The sequence below is a fragment of the Trichoplusia ni genome, chromosome 11, assembly GCF_003590095.1.
Source record: "Trichoplusia ni isolate ovarian cell line Hi5 chromosome 11, tn1, whole genome shotgun sequence".
NCBI lineage: Eukaryota > Metazoa > Arthropoda > Insecta > Lepidoptera > Noctuidae > Trichoplusia > Trichoplusia ni.
In genome coordinates, this window is record NC_039488.1 from 1,437,265 (window position 1) to 1,454,654 (window position 17,390).

Sequence of the window (17,390 nt, forward strand, 5' to 3'; positions counted from 1 at the left end):
TACAAGATTTTATTTTATTTTTCTAATATCAACTCATCACACGCACATCACACATTCCCCGAAATGCTCTTTTCATATTGTTCATATTCCACAGCTATCTGTCCGATGTGTGGCTATAACGAGTTTCTTACATAATAGCTGGGATTATGTTCCACGGTTCAATTTGTCAAGTATCTTGGCACCTCTTCGGATGAACTCTGGCGTGAGATGTTAATCAAATCTAATTAGGGTTCACGTAAAGCGTTCGCAAGTGATTCTGTTATCAAGATTCCGTTGCTGATACTGTGGACGTTGAATATTACTTACTCTTTTTTGTAAAAATACTTACTTTCTAAGATTTTTAAGTCAGTATATCTTGTCTAGAGATCTGGGTCCATAGAAATTGGCAATATCTGTTTCTTTTGTGTTTTAAGAAAGGCAAAGGTGCTTAAATAGGTCTTAGTGATTTATAATTTATCAACATAGAAATTAAATGGTGAAGTGCGAGTCTATTTTGCGACACTGTTTATCGGATGAATAGAAGAATGAAAAACTAACAAAATGGTCACCTAACAACCTTACCAAACTTGCTTTCGTTGCTCAGATTTGATTTTATGTGTTGCAATAATGGGAACAGACATACATTCTCCGAGAAAATTTCAGCTTTCTTTCAATCGGGTTACACTTCGGTAAACACTCGGTTTCAAAGATAAACCCTGGTGACAGACAGCTTAGCGTATGTGTTTGTATCCTATTAACATAGTATCCTAAAATTGTATACCTTTTGTGATGTACCACAAAGGGTATTCAATTTAATAACCTACCTTTATCACTGACCTTACAAAACCACTTTAGCTAGGGTATTATGTCTCAAGTTTTATTTAAATTATTATGTCTTATAAGTATCATCACTTTAGTACCTACTCAGCGATTATAATGCCAGAACAATATTCTCGCAAGCAATACGAAAAAATATGACTGGCACTAAAAAGAAAATAAAAAATATATTGTTCGCGGTTTGGCTGTAAAAAGTATTTATGTGGCCTACAGCTGTTTGTTTCAAGGCCTGAAAGGTACAGAACCTTATTAGGTATATTATGCTAACACACTCCAATGTTACGTATTTTCAAATTTAACGTATATGTTCGACTTTTTTCGTCTACAAGATGTGTTAGACATTATCCAATATTAAAATTTATGATATTATTTTTGGTAATAATTGCTTGTAACCGATGTTACTAATATGTTTAAATACCTTTTTCACGGTCAATAACTTAATCAACATATTGTGCACATTATAAAGGTAATTTTCTCGTCACTCGCCTACTGTAAGGAAATTCGGCTGGTGCTGAAAATCAGCGCTGGGGCTCTGACTTGTGTAGGGTCTCAGCATTATGCTGAGCATCGGCCGTTTTGTGTTAATATGACGCATATTTTCCCCCTTCTATTTTCTATTTTAATTTATTTGTTTTTGTGTGTATGCGTCACTTTTTTAGCACAAATAAATATATATTTTCTTTTCTTTCAAATTATTTTCATTGTGATTTTTGTCATACTGACAAATAACGTTACTAGTCAAAACATACTTTTTAAAAAGCTTTTAGACTAGTTTCTTTCTATGGATCAAAGTACTCGTCAAATATTACTAAGCAAGATCTGATAACAGACAAAGAGACTCATGAAAGTAAATAAATATAGAGTATACAACTAACAGTAAATACCTAGCTGAAAAAACCCATTAAGTCCAGAGAGAAATGTCCAAGAATACTACCTCTTTCCTATTAAATATGTACGTTGATACGAGATTCTATTTTCTCCTCTTAAAAGACCATTACTAAGTATTACCGGAGAAATAAAATACAATCTCCTTTTTCCTGTAAACAAGACATCTAACTTCATCGGTTTTATTTTATTTTTACTTGACAATCTATGAACGGACGATGGAGGCACCACATCTCTAGATTACGTAGATAGAAAATTGTTTCATAAGTCCATTAGAACTTTTCGTTTCCTTTTTTGCAACATTGATTTTATCTATAACCATTGGCTGTTTGAAAGACTAATGCAATAAGTTTTCATACTATGATTTCACTTATATCTGTACACTTATCATTCAGTTTATATCTATTACTAGCTGACGCAGCAATCGTTGTTTTGCCTAATGATTTTTTTCTAGTTGTATGCATTTTTTAAGGCCACAATAAAAAAAATCGTCCAAAAATGAATTAGTTCAGGGGACTTAGGGGTATGAAAAATAGACGTTAGTCGATTCTCAGACCTACCAAATACGCATATTATAAAATTTGGTAAAAATCGGTTAAGCCGTTTCGGAGGAGTACGGTACGCGTAACTAACATCGTGACACGGGAATGTTATAATATATAATAAGATTATCCAGTTTATACTGTGTGTCAAGTTATATAATTTTTTTCCAACCGCGGAAGCTGTCAAATCACTCAAATTTCGAATTGAATACTAAATAACTATTCGAAAACACGATATCATTCTAAATTTGAAACTTTATACTTTTTTTTCGAAAACCTTATATTGTCTAGCTAGGCCATCAGTTCATACTTATTACATTTGTAACTAACCTCTTTAAGCTAACATGACACCGGAGTTAGAATAGACCTCCGTTTTCAGTTGATGGGCAGCTCGGAGCCGCCTCGCTCCCTAATGGAAACATAACAGCTGTATAGACACAACTTCCTTATATTTCCTTAAATTAACAGGAAAACGGTGTTCGTTTAGGCGTTTTTTTTAATTAGTACCTACTATTATTGTAGGGAAAGAAAAGGAATAGTAACTATTTGTTTGTTAGAAAGATACTTTGTAGAATTAAATGTTTTTTTCTTAAATAAATGTACGAGTTTTTTATTTATAGTTACAAGCGTGGATAGTCGCAGCCTATACACCGTGATTTGTTATTCGTCTTACAAAAGCGGCCACGTTCATGATAAAAAAATATGTATTTATGAGATTTGAATAAATTTAAAATGCAATTTTTATTCAATATTATGATGCAATTCGTAGTTTTTTAGAAACACAGCTCTGTTGCGAGAGCGGTCCGAGTCTTGTAACAATGGTGAGATATATTTATATGATTATATTTCAGATTTCTCTTGTTTAATTTTTCTTCGTACTTCTTATCTTAGTTGATGATAAAAAAATAATAATCGCGCCTAGGGGTATTTTACGTCGGATACATGAACTGGCCTACTTTTGTAAGACGACTAGAAAATCACCGTGTATGTATGTATATTGGTCCTGAGGGTCAGTTACCTCCATAGGTTCATGAATTTAAAAAAAAAATCTGTTTCAGAATTTAAAAGTCAAAACTTGCACACATTCCAAACTCTCACCTTTACAACAAAATCAACGCAACTCTTATTTACGAGTACTTTACCGATAATTTAACATTAAAATTTCGTTTTTTACACAGTCAACCTTACTGCCTTCTAATAAAGGCTATCGAAGTAACTTTGTACCCTGTATACCAATATGCCTTGTGAAGGATAAAAAGGGTTGACAGGGATGGGTTGTTCCTCATACGTATTCACTAAAACCCTGTGCTAGGCAGGCGTCATTAATCAACTGAATCTTGGGGTACTATTTAGCTTTTTATAGGATAAATATGGTTTTTAATAGAATTTAGACATAGGTTGGTAATTTGTGATATCCCCCGCGATACAAGGATAATTCCTTAGTGTTGGAGCGGGTTTTTTTAAAGGCGATGCTGTCTGCAATACCTGGTCATTATTTGGTCACTGGTCATACCAGTGTTACCATTCATAGGCGCCTGACGTTGCTTTACTTGTTCTTGAATAATTCTCAGGTGTGCCGGTTTCCTCGCTTTTCCGTTACCGTTTTTAGGAGATGATAATTACTATGGCTTCCGATTCCGTTAAAACATATTTAGTCATTTTTTTTAATAAGGTGTGAGTGCAACAGCAGATATTGATATAAGAAGTCTTGTTGATTGGATGTTTTGATTTAGAAAAATATTGCGCAAATTATTACAAAGTTAGAAGATGATTTATGATTTGACACTACTTTATCCGCGTGGACCCTTCTTTGACACAGTCGGATAAGAAGACTTTATCCGTAGTGTTAGCTATCTCAATTTGGTCTTTTTATTTACAGGTGAAGAAGCTATAAACATACATAAAGTGAGATTTTTATGGAAACGAATTTATTGTGAGTTAAATATATCTCCGCAATTGCTTTTCTATTGTTCAAAGACAAAATATACAGTACACCGTATAATGTTTTCTTGAAGTTTATTTTTACCGAAATATATAGCGTTTCCAGTGTAATTCTACCCTGGTTAAGTAAACGATATTTTACGCGTTCCAGTCAGTCTTGCGAAGGAACAGGGTTCTGCTCTTAAGTAGTGTTTCTTACGTTTATATATTTCCTGGGTATATTATTTCAAACGGTGGAATATCCTGTTAGAGAGTTTGTACCTTGTGGAGGGATGCGGGATTTTAAAGGAAACTAGGAATCGAATGTACGATGAAAGTTTTTCTCTTCTTGTATCTATTTCTACTAGAACCTATCCAATGTTAAGACGTAGAATAAAAAATACTTACTTACTTACTTACTCTGTTGGCTCAGCGACCCAAATTGTGTCTTGGCCTCTGATACGAGAGAATGCCACTTTACCCGATCCAAAAAATAATCAATAAAAATTTCAATAGTTGACCGCCATCAAAAGATTTTATTCCATTAAAATTTAAAATTGTAAATAAAATACCAAAAAGTACCATTGACAAAAAGTACACCTGAAAAATTACTTTAATAATATCTTTAACAAAATATAGTGAAATATGAAATTCACTTGGTGAGCGGAATATGTATGGCGCTGCGAAAATTCAATTTAGGTGTGCAATAAAAGAACGGGCTTGAAGCGGAAATTCGTGTCGTTCATGCCAGAGCCGGCACACCACATCATTTCCTCACGAAACTATTTGATCCACCTGTTTACTTACTCCACCTTACAAGTGTGGCCTGAAGTCAACGGAAGAACCAACATCGCATTATTAGCTTTGATGAGTTGATAGAAACAACAGCGCAAGTTTTGGCAGTTTATTTGAATACGAAAATATATTTTTTAATCACGTCTTAATAAACGACAGAAAATAAAAAGGTTGACAATTGTTTCTTAATGTCGAACAGTTATATAAATCAAAACCACAAGATATTCCTACACTTACCTATATTTCGATATGAAAATGATTCTGACAAGGAAAATGACTCTTTATCGGCTAGTGATGCTATGGGACTTCTTAGCTTGCACTGGATTTATCTTAATTATATTTCATCGCCAAGGGTAGCAAATTCACAAACTTCTCTTAAAGCTTATTATAAAATCCCAAATATTTAATAAAAATTGCTACGTTACTTTTGAGAAATGCAAAGGTAACTTTTTATAGGACTAATTCGAATTCTGTTATTTAAAAAAAATCCCGCCATTTGAATTTAGAAGATCAGAAACGAGTTCTGTGCACGATCTGGTCGAATAAAAAATAAATTGTACAATGTTAAAAGTGATGCTGGCTGTATGCGTCCGTCATGATTCAAATTTAATCGATTACGCGAATTGCATTTTACACTAGTGTTGCCGCCTCGTGCGGCTTGACGTCCCTGACACAATTTCGTTCTGTGACATGTTAATTTGTCTGTTCAGCTTTAGGCAGACTATATTGGTTTTTTCCGGTTCCACTAATTTTGTGTAGTGCGGGAAACACTCATAGGAAGTTGTATACTATATACTTATTAGGTATATCAAAAAGGCTAATATGGTTTCACGTAATGGAAAAAGTAATTTTAACGACTCATTAAGTTTCTCAATATGTTAATGTTGAAAGTAATAAAAATAACAATAAAGTGTCTCATTTTTGTTTGAATATTATATTTTCCAAAAATTCTATGAGGATTATGAGATACGACAATACATTTAAATTATCCGGTAGTCGGCGAAATTCAGAGCTATGTGAATAAGTAAGACATTCCGAAACGGTCGCCAGGGTCGGTTATTTTTTCATATCTAAATGAGCGGGCCGAGGAAAAAATATAATTTATTATTCGTCGTCCCTGAGTGAGTTGTAAGTACGTTACCTGTCGGGGACCAACCTTTTTATTCATTCCAAATTGTTACGCGCCGATGCTGTGCTGCCATTACCTACTGTGTTATTTATTAATTGAATTGAACGAATTTTTAAATTGCTCCAACCTTTTTTGAGCATCGAATCAGTTTAATATTTGCAACTGGCGAATGCAGGCCACTACTAATTGATTGACGACATGTCGATACGTTTTCAAGTATTCAATACGAATTTCAATTTTAAATTAATATTGCAATAGGTTTTCCAAATGGATGAAACGTACTTTTGTTTATGAAAAGAGCCAGTAAAATAACCCTTTCGTTTCGCTTGAACGTAGAATACGTACTTACTTTTTTGCATCGATAAAATATTTTATGTTGAAAACGCCGGCGTAAACCCGAGTCCTCGCAAAACGCGATCGAGTATATTTCCGTTGCAGTGCTTACGTAGTCTGCAGAACAAATAATCGGATGTCTTTTTTTCTAAAGTTGGCGTGATGTAAACAGATGACCGCGGGTTCAAAGCTCTCGTTTCCGTGCGGGACGCGGGGTTGGAAACAAAAGATGCTCGTTTCCTCGGCGGTACCGCGGCGGGCGCTGCGGGCGCGCGGGGCGCGGCCGGGCCGCAGCCCTACAATGGAGGCATTGTTTGTGCCCGGTGACAGGAAAAACTCCGACCTCCGTGTTTCTGTGCATTTTTTATTTCTTTCTTTCTTTCGTCGCTTTTTCTCCGTAAGCTCCTTTGACTATGCCGGGAGGAAATCAAAGTTGTTTTGAAAGCACTATCTCCTGGGATTTCGTCGGTTGCGAATTGATATCAAAATTTCATTACTCTTACGTCTGTGGATCAAAAAGAAAAAATATTCTAATTGCAGTCTTGATAAGAGAATCTTTTTTGCTTTGAAGCTTTTAAAAATAAGCTCCTTTGTGATAATGTTTAAAGAAAAGATTTTTTATACAATTTTGCTCACATTGAGCCATTTCGTTCTCGATTCGCTTAAAATGTTCGTAAAAGTATTGTGTTGGCACAAAGTTCAAGTTTTACCAGAAACTCTGCACGGACTGTGAACAGAAATGCCACAATATGTGAAATACTAAACAGCTAACAATGTTGACCTTTTCATGGTAAACAAATCATGTCCATTTGAGTGCCCCAGAACGTAGTTATTGGCTTCACTACAACGTCAATGTTTTATAAAAGTCTCGGCGATCTGCCCTCCGGCTGTGGAATACATCGGTCCGGCGGCCGGCGGCCGGTTGCGGTGTATCCGCCGGATGAGCGCCTCCCCCCGCCTGACCCTTTCCGGTACCGGTGGCCTCTCACGATTCCTTATTTACCCGTTTTTCCTTATCAAGCCGTACCATTCGCAACACATTACCGCGGATCTTGTTGGTGAAATTGAGGTTATTTCATCCTTACTTATAGGTACATAGGATGTGTGCCGGATTAGGGTCTGTTTGGTAACTCCATTCCGTCTTAGCAATTTGGGATTTCACGTGTCATTAGGGGCTTTCATAAAAATGCGGTTTGAGGCGGTTCTGTCGCCAATCGTCCGTCGCAACACTCGGTCGCAGCTCCTGCTGAATATAAAATTGGAATATTACGTAAACGCTTTATGGACGAGTCAACTGGTTCCGCTTTCAATTTGATCTATTAGTTCTCTTTTATTATTTTGAGGAAACTACCTAGGCTGAGAATTCAGTTGACCGTAAAAGAATAACGATGGATACTTGAGCGAGTGAACTATCGATATTAGTTCGAGAACAAAGTGTTTTCAAGTGAAACACGAACCTAGCGTTTTTTAAGACAGTTTTCAGTTTCACTACAGTTTAAGCAACCGAGTTTTGATGGATATTGACTTCCTCGCTATTTCATATTTGAAGAGCTTACATCCGTTATGAAGTCCGAGCTCCAAACCAAGTTCCGCCGTGAATGCGAAATGCACAAACAGATAGATAAGGTCACTTTCACATAATAGTACTGGTAATTATGTTCTCATTTCTTTAAAATCTTGGTTTACGGTTTATGTCTGTAGGTAAACTAAACTTGAATAAATATACACAAAGAAAAATGAACGAAATAATTATATTATTAATGTACACAAACCTTTACGTCACTTGAGCGAGAGGCTTCCCGCTGACATAGAGTCTGCGATTTCAATCTAAAACGAAAACACAATGTAAAGAATCTCGGGTTTTCTTTCAATGTACTCATAATCAGGGTCGACTTTTTCAATACCCCGAGAGTTATCAAAATGTCAGACAAGTGTGAGCTTGACGAGGGTTTTCGTCAATAAGTGAAAATAAAAACTATTTTCTTTGGGTTTTCATTACAAAGGGCTCTTCAGCCTTTTGTAAGGCGTGAGAGGTTACAACCATTACAACGATAATAAAAACTACGATACAAATAATTAAAAAGATTTTAACACAAGGAACTCTAAAAAAAATAATCAATTTATTCAGAAAATGAAGTACCAGGCGACAAACAAAATTATACTTCCATTTTCCTCTACCTAAAATGTTTACGGTGATAAAAATCGGATTAGGTACACGACTGGTTTTATATACATTGGCACTTCGATTACGGAAAATGTACGTGGGGTTATAGCGACATGAAAAGCTAGGAGAAACAATTTCAATATTCCGTGAGTGTGCAAACGTGCACCGGGTTGACATCAGAGCGACAAAAATGCGCCACTTAAGAGGACGTGGTACGGGGGCACGCCGGCGACCCATTGTTTCAGAAATCACCTACTGCGGAATGCTCACAAGTACCCCTTTTTTCCAACATAATGGTGTCGACTGAGTTCAATGAGTATTTGCTACAAATGACGCCGTTCAGCTATCAAAAGCGAACGGAAAACGGGCAAATTATTTCAGAAACGGGGAATGGCGAGAGTTAATGGGAAATAAGTTAATGTTTTATAGAACTTTAGTTGATAAGTAAATTAATGTGGGCAATTGCGGTACTATAGTGTTGTTTATTTGACGATTACCAAAGCAGGCGTTATCAACAGTGAATGGCAGTCAGCAAATCTTTGATTCTGAAGAAGACATACGATAGCTTCTTATTTTTTCTTTATTTATCTTAAATATGTAATTTTGAGTTAATAAGAAAATAAACAACGTAACTCCTAACCCTTATTCTAGCAAGTTTAAAAATCACTCTAAGTAATAATAAATTCGAATCTGCTTAAACAAAAGACAATCAAAACCAAGGAAAACTGGAAACACCAACGTAGTTTTAAAATACAAAGTGAAATTTGGCGAACAAGTGTATCTTTGGAATCTCTTTCCAAGCCACTTCAGGTTGAACTATTGACAGACAGAGACTCGGAGATACTTGAATATTGCGAGGCAAGATTGTGTTCCCAAACGTGCTCGTATTTGGCACGAGGACTCAAATCATGGATGGATATTATCAGATTTGGATGTCAAACGGGAATGGCAAGCGCAAAATTGTGAACAACGGAAAAACATAACTGAGTTAGCGGACTACGATTGGTTCTAAATCAAAGATTTACTGCTATCAGTCAGGATTGTTTGCCCCGTTTTCATATTTACGAACAAAGGTTATAAATAATGGAGGGATATTGTATTTTTGCAAGGGAAAAAGGTAACGGTTTTTCCTGAATGCTTTATTGGCTTAAACAAATCGAATACTTGAATAGTCGGGGTTATGCTACAACCCATTATTCTATCTTAATTATTGCTTGAATGAATTTTTTATTCACTCACAATTTTTATCTGATAGCGTTTTTCCAAATAAATCAATCAACAATCTAAACTAGTTTCTTTTTAAATACACAAGCAATGAAATAAACTAGTAGTAACATTTTAACTTTTCACGTTCATATTATTCACATGAACAAATACACCTACGTAATGCGTACTGCTTTTGAAAAAAACTCAGTACAGAATGTAAAATATACTTTCATACAATGTTAGCTTGCAATATAAAAACTGTTCTTTTTACGGGCAGTCGGGAAATTAAAATTACCGGCGGCACCAACCTACATGTACCTTCACAGAATATACAGGATGTATGAAGCAAGATAAAAGCATTTTTCACTTGTTCGTTGAACGAAACTAATCACGGTTTTATAACGAACTTGGGTTAAACAAAGTGCTGTTCTACAAAAGCGGTAACAACGTTTCGACTTCATGTTTGTAGCGAGTTATTTACTGATTAATATCGTTTAGGAGATTCACTCTATCCTGTTTTAGTTGAAGTAGTGAGTTGTTTGTTGGGCGCTGTTGGGCAGAACTCCCTTTTTATCCTCTTTTCTGTCCTATACCATACAGCCTGAGACCATCTAGCTCTACAGTGGCATTAAGTGTAGTTCTGACTATATATTGTACAACTTGTCTTGATTGTATAATGTATCTGTGAGCTACACAAGACTGATTGTCAGGTCAAATGAAAGAAACCTTACTAACGCAAAATGAAATGCTTTAATTCCACACTTAAAATTTCAACGACTCTAATCGTTATCTGCAAACTAGAAGCTTCAATAAAGGATTGAAGAATCAACATTTCATGAAACGCATCGTTCCTCTTTGCTATGAGATGTGTTTAGTGGTGGGTATGTAACAGGCAGACTGTATTTCCGGCCCCCTCCCCCTTTACCTACACCCCCACCCCACCCCTCTTGATTTCCAATGGATCCCGCTCGCTTTTTTGCCTCTTATCCTCACTCATGCGAAACACATTATATACGAGTACTTATTTATTATACAATTTGTTTTATAAATATGTTTACGGATCATTGAACTATGAAATTGGTAAATAATTACGAGTTATTCGGATTTTTGAAGGTTATTATATTGTGTTTCATGTAGTAACTAATTATAAATGATTTTTCGTTTTTGGAACGTGATAATGATTATTGTTTATTCATTTTCAAGTTACGCTTTTCGTCTTAATATTATATTCACAAGTTATAAATATTATATCTCGACAAGAAAAAACATTTGTAAAGTTAATTTCTTCTACCAAAGAAGAGAACTTACTGAACGAAAAGAGCAAAAACTGTTTTTAGTGGACATTTAATTTAAAATATTTCAGCGTCTTTATAAACGTGTATTTGACCAGAAGTATAATACAGGGAGGCTGCCGAAGGCTTCGACGCGTAATTGAATCACATGAGAGCCTTCGACAAAGCCTCTTATCGTGTAAGCGACAAAGCTCGATTAAGATAGGCTTTTTATTGTTTTGGATACAACATTACGGAATCAGATATCAAAATGTTTCATTTTAACTTGCTGAGATTATGTTTGTGTGTAATGTGTTAACTTGTGCTTGTATTAAGGGATAGGAAGTGGATTATAGACCTATATTTTTGTATGGTTTTATTTGCACTCAAATAAGATCTAATTTATTAAAAGAGCTTTTATTTCTTACTGCCACGAAAGGTCTCTTTAAAATAGCATGCAATTTTTTTCTATATTATTTTTTTTTTTTAATGTATTATCACATACACTATCATTTTTCTAGTTTTAATCAATCTCTTTTCTCTCTCTCTTTGTTATACCAAATAAATCCAATATGATAGAAAACGTCTACCTGATCCTCTATTTTCCCTGTTTTGATGAACCATTGACATTTTCTGGTCGTCTCGACATGACGTCATATCCATCGGTAAGATTGAGACATTGTCTGTCATCTCTCAATCAAAACAAAACTCGGGAATGTGTGAAGGTGAATGAAATGTATTGGACATAGAAATGTTGCAGACAGGTTTTTTTATGAGGACACCGTCAATGTCTATATGTAGGAGATTTCGTTGTATATTCTCTGAAATCTATATTATTGTACTTTACGTGTGTATATCATAGAACTGCCACTAAACTACTGTTTTGAATGTTTTTCTTGTATACGGTTCGGCGGAGCTTTGGATGGATATCTTTCACCAAAAAAGGACGTCTGTCGCGCCCAGCAGTATAGTATAGATTTAATTCGAAAAAGGTGCTAGCATCAATTGATAAATACTTGACTATTATAACCACTTCTTCACTATTTCCTTCAAAGACCTCTAGGTTAATTAACATAAGTGCTGAATCTCGTTTTCATTACAGTAAGAGACCTTCTGTATCTTCAAAATAAATATACAAATATACTCACAGGCAAGGAGCCCACAGCAGCAACAGTGGGTTGATGTCATGGTTTAAATTTTACAATAAACTGCGACAAAAAAAAACATTATGAATAAGTTTTTAAGCAGTTTCATTCTTAACATTATACTCTTTATCAGTACAGTTCTTGTCACATACACGATACAAAGTCGTCGCACAATATTGTATCACAAAGACTTAATATTTTATGGTAGTAATTCTGTGCAATATCTCGCCGAGACTTTGCATTTCCGACGGAAATCGATTCGTGAGTTTCCATCCCCGTATTATTACGGGAGATTTCTCTCTGAATAAGAGTCTAACAAGATTTCTGTATCCTACAATTGGATACTAAGTCTGGTTGTGAGAAATCCTTTTTATTATATCAAGTAAATCTGATTATATTGCATAGATTTTAGGATTGTATCTGTTTTGGTTTTTATAGTTACGGTAGCGAAGTTTCAGTTTATTTTAGTTCATTTCTTGAAAAAAATAGCATGTAATAAATAATTTTTCTTTTATACCCATTTAAATACTTAAAAATATCTAAGGAACACTTCCTTATGTTCATGAACTTCTCACATAATTTAAATTGTGGAGTCCTAATGAAATACATAATATTCATACCTTAAAAAAAATATCTTTCATTATTTAATCAAGGGGGATTTCACAAACATTGTTGTCACATGCTGAACATATCCTGACACAGGGCATCAGGGCGGGATCGCTCAAACACTGGTCCTCCGCGGTTACTTTATATTGTAAAATAGTATCATAACGTTCTTGAAAGGCACGTTAAATTGTGGGTACCGGCTGTTATTCTTACATCTTTGACAGTCGTTACAGGTAGTCAGAAGCTTGAAAAGTCTGACAGCCAGTCTAACCAAGGGATATCGTGTCGCCCAGGTAACTGGGTTGAGGAGGTCAGATAGGCAGTCGCTCCTTGTAAAACACTGGTACTTATCTGAAACCGGTTAGACTGGTAGCCGACCCCAACATAGTTGGGAAAAGGCTAGGCCAATGATGATCATAACGTTCTTGAAAATGCATAAGCAATAGACAAAAAAGAAAAATCATTTCATCACATGAAAGCATTCTTAACATTAAAACATTTACGGCAAAGTTACTGGCTTAAGACTCAAATCAATACGCTATTGCAACCTAGGGAAGAAATGGCAATAGTACAGAAAATAATTAATTATATAAATATGATTGGTTTCAGCGAACGAGAAACCCTAGTCTAAAGTGTACCGCGGTAATATTATTTTCTTACTTTTATTATTTTCTCTAATTGAATATCACGGTAGCGAGTTGTAACCACTGGTTTCTTGGTTTTTTTTCATTAGCTTTTTTTTTATTCGCAACGTTGCATAGCTGTGTAAATAATATTTATGATTGTATCATTTTTAAAGGCATGTTAAATTTAGGGTCTCTACTGATATCATGAGGAAACCAGCACATTTTAGAATTCAAGGGTGACAGGGCGACAGATTTTACAATAACCACATGAAAACAAGGATAAAAAGACAGTTGTATATCTCTGACAGATTTTACGGTTGGTCAGTTTAGCCAAAAAATCTGACATCCATTCTAGATGTAGGTCCCATGTTTCCCAGGTTACAGGATTGAGGAGGTCAGATCAACAGTGGCTCCATGTAAAAGCTGCATCCGGTGATGAATTTTAATAACATCCTGTGCCTATTACTGCAAACTTTTGTTTTTTTTTATTTAGGCTAGACTGTCCACAGTGCTAGGGAAAGGTCTCTTCCAAATTCTTCCACGATTCCATCCGCTTGCTCCCGTGGTGACCTTCGTCCAGCAGTCACTGTCCATATGGTTCTTGTGACGTCAAAACACGTTTTTGGAACGCCGCGGTTTGATCGGGATTCAGTCTTGAAACTAAAGACCAAGAGAGCTGCTTTCCGTAGCTACTTGACAAACTTCAGGTTTACCATACTTTAAAATCGTTGCGCGAGTAGATTTGAACTCTGTATGTTAGGATGGGCAGTTAGTTATAACATAATAAACACCTAGAAATAGACGAAATCGTCTATTCCTTAAGTAAATAGTGAAGTATAAATATAAATAAGTATTTATTTTAGAAATTAAAGCTTATGATTCTAAGAAGCTCCAGCTTGTGGGAACGTGTATCTAACTTGGTGAATATTTTGAAGCAATTAATTTAGTTATGTGCTTTCATACTGCAAAGTGTGTGTATTCATTTTAGGAGTGGAAAACATAATTTCATAGCTTTGAATGCGGAATTAGTAGTAGTTTAAACTGTGGTTGAATTGTGTGTAATTATTATCAATATGTATTTAATCGTCATATCGTAGTAAAATGCAGTAAACGATTTAAATAAAATCTTTTTGGAACATTTATATTTGTTTCAAAATACCTACTTAATCTAATATTAGGTATATTCTACGAAACAGTATTGACGCACTAGAATAATTACTTTAGAGCGGTGAATTTACAATTGTCTTAGAATGAATTTAGGTTCCAACCGGAGTCCTCAATTACGTTCCACTTACATTTGCTACTATTATACTTTGTCTCTCACATCCGCCATAATACGTGTTGTGACACGTGTCTAGTAGTCTCGGTAGCTTAGTTGATAAAAGCGCCTGGCACGTGCAACCAGGAGTGGCGGGTTCGAGTCCTGTCCGGTATATGGTCTTCATCATTGGCTTCCTTTATGTTAATTTAAAACATTCACTTTTTAGCGTTTAATGCGTCTTAAAATAATAAAGATATTTAATAAGTCAGTATATTTTTTTATATTGAATGGTGAATACCGTAAACTATAAACAAAGGAAATTAAAAAAATAGCTGACTGATAAACACAATTTACTGTTAAAAGAATTTGAAACAGACACTTCTTTTATCTAGAAATCACTCAAACGATTTTTTGGAATGTTACGAAAGTTATAATAAACTCGTCTGATTTTTGTTCCTTAACGGTGTTAGGAGAAACAAAAAATGATGAACAGTTGTTTTATTCTTCTTGACAACGACGGACTCGTACCATTGCGATAGCATCTTAGAAGGATGCAACGTGACGCACGGTCCGCATACATATCATATTGTAATTACTCGTAAAACTTTTAAGAATAGTATAACTAATATTTAAAATAAAGGCTGAAAACCCCCAAAAGGCCGGAACCCTAGGAGGCTGGTATTTTCCCATTTAATGGCAATGCAAAAAATGCTAATTCTTCATGAAACATACTCTTGCCTTCATACTGTATTATTTTTAGAATCACCTAGGAACGTTTAATAAAAATCTGTTTGGTTTACAATCATAAAAATATTTTATACTTATTTAGTGCAAAATGCCTACCTCTTCAATTAAACGTAGCACAATTGCAGTTGTGGAAGAGTGATAGCGCAACACATGGCATAGACTGATGTCTCTTTCCCACACCTTTAAAAGATTCTAGTTAGCCCTCAAGTACTGCTTTAATTTTACAACTAACATTTTTCCCACGTCTTTATACACTCTCTATTCTTGTTTGTTTGTTTTTCTTTTCGGTTGGATTTTTGTAAGTCAATTTTGAGACACTTTCCGATATAGCTTATCAGGAAGTGTTTGGCTGGCTGAAATTTTCAGAGTAGCTTCAAATCTGATGACAATGAAATTTACAATTATAAAAAAGGCTGGACCGATTTTGATAAAGTTGCAATGGAGTGACATTTAAAAACGTATGTTTTTAGATGTATGTTTTAAACTGTTAATTATAATTATTTCAGATGAAATCGGAAAAATTAAATAAGTCTGTATTAGAGAAAGCTTTCAAGTCAGTAAGTGGTGACCGTCCTCTGTTTGGTCGGCTAGGTGCGCGTGTGTTTGTAGGTAAGTGCTGTATATTTTGAGAGCTTAATACTAGGAAAGTGGACAAACATACCTCGGTCATATTAGGAACCCTCTGAGCACGGAAATATATACCTCTATTTGTATAGTTATATTATACGGTCATATTCTGTGAAACAACGAATAGAGTAGGTAGGTATATCCTACTACTATTATAAAGGCGAAAGTTTGTAGGTATGGATGTTTGTTACTCTTTCACGTAAAAACTACTGAATGGATTTGAATGAAACTTTACCACAATATAGCTTATACATCAGAATAACACATAGGCTACAATTTTTGAGGTTTCTAATGATTATTCGTAAAAAAACACGTTTTTTGCGCCCACATTGCAAACGCTGACTGAATCCTACAAGATAGATAGAAGGCAGGTATAAATTATAACTTATATCTTCTAACCACGCGGACGAAGTCGCGGGCAACAGCTAGTTCGATATATTTTTTTAAATATATCAAGCGGAATAATCATATTTTTTCAAGTGGAGTATCTAATTGAGCTTCTTGTGATAATTACCTTATTACGGTTCTGCTCCCAAAAATTTGACGTCAGTCCGTCAAGCGTCAGTCTGTCACCAGGCGAGCTCATTCACATTTTCATGCATTATGTATATTGCTGCAACAAGAATATATAATTAAAACAAAAGTCTAGCAACGACTGCTACCACACAATTTAGCGGGTTAACATTTTTTTTGTAAATATGATATCTAAAGTTTCGACGGGCACTTAGTCCGAGTCGCACCTTTTTTGCCAAAATAAATATGTCATCAGACATTAAAAATCCGATATCAATTTAAGTACTAAATAAATAATAAGGATAATTAGTATCATTATCTAAAATACATATTACCACGTATTAAGTTTATGATATAAATACTATTCCATTAGCAACACTTGTTGTTGGCGTGGCTCCCACGGCTAATGCGTGCAGGTTGTTGATCCCTTACTAGTTGGCACCATCGCTGGCCGCTTCCAGAAATGGAATCATGCAGACAACCATTAATTATATTAATTTTACTAAATTACTTTCATATTATTGTTAAGAGGTGAATTTTATAGGATAGTTTCTTATTTTCGTTGTCAGTTTAAAGTTAATGACTGAAAACTTTTTGAAACAAACTTTTTACTTTGAGATATTTTTTGAGGATTAAAGTACTCGTCAAGGCCGATGATAATAATATATCTTAGTACAGTTAGGAAGGTTTTTGTTTAAGTATATATATGCCATTGCGAAAAAGAACAGGCAAACTTTATAAATAAATTCAGTACATCATAAAATCGACGGAATAATTTACAATTTCAACTGAAAGTTGTACCTA

General features: G+C 34.9%; 1 protein-coding gene and 1 long non-coding RNA gene across 4 annotated transcripts in view; one reads left to right on the forward strand and one right to left on the reverse strand.

The window, feature by feature from the left end:
* LOC113498608 (Down syndrome cell adhesion molecule-like protein 1 homolog) overlaps positions 1-17,390 on the forward strand; it is an 89,318-nt gene that overhangs the window by 10,862 nt on the left and 61,066 nt on the right. The window lies entirely within an intron of this gene.
* On the reverse strand, positions 4,754-17,109 carry LOC113498609. 3 transcript variants are annotated; one of them, XR_003401029.1, is made up of 4 exons: positions 16,925-17,109; positions 16,588-16,686; positions 8,193-8,247; positions 4,754-7,666 (listed from the first exon to the last, which is right to left on the reverse strand). It is a non-coding gene; the product is annotated as an uncharacterized LOC113498609 (long non-coding RNA). The 3 variants fall into 3 exon arrangements; XR_003401028.1 differs by having other exon boundaries at positions 16,922-17,109; XR_003401030.1 differs by lacking the exons at positions 16,588-16,686; positions 16,925-17,109 and adding an exon at positions 12,210-12,702.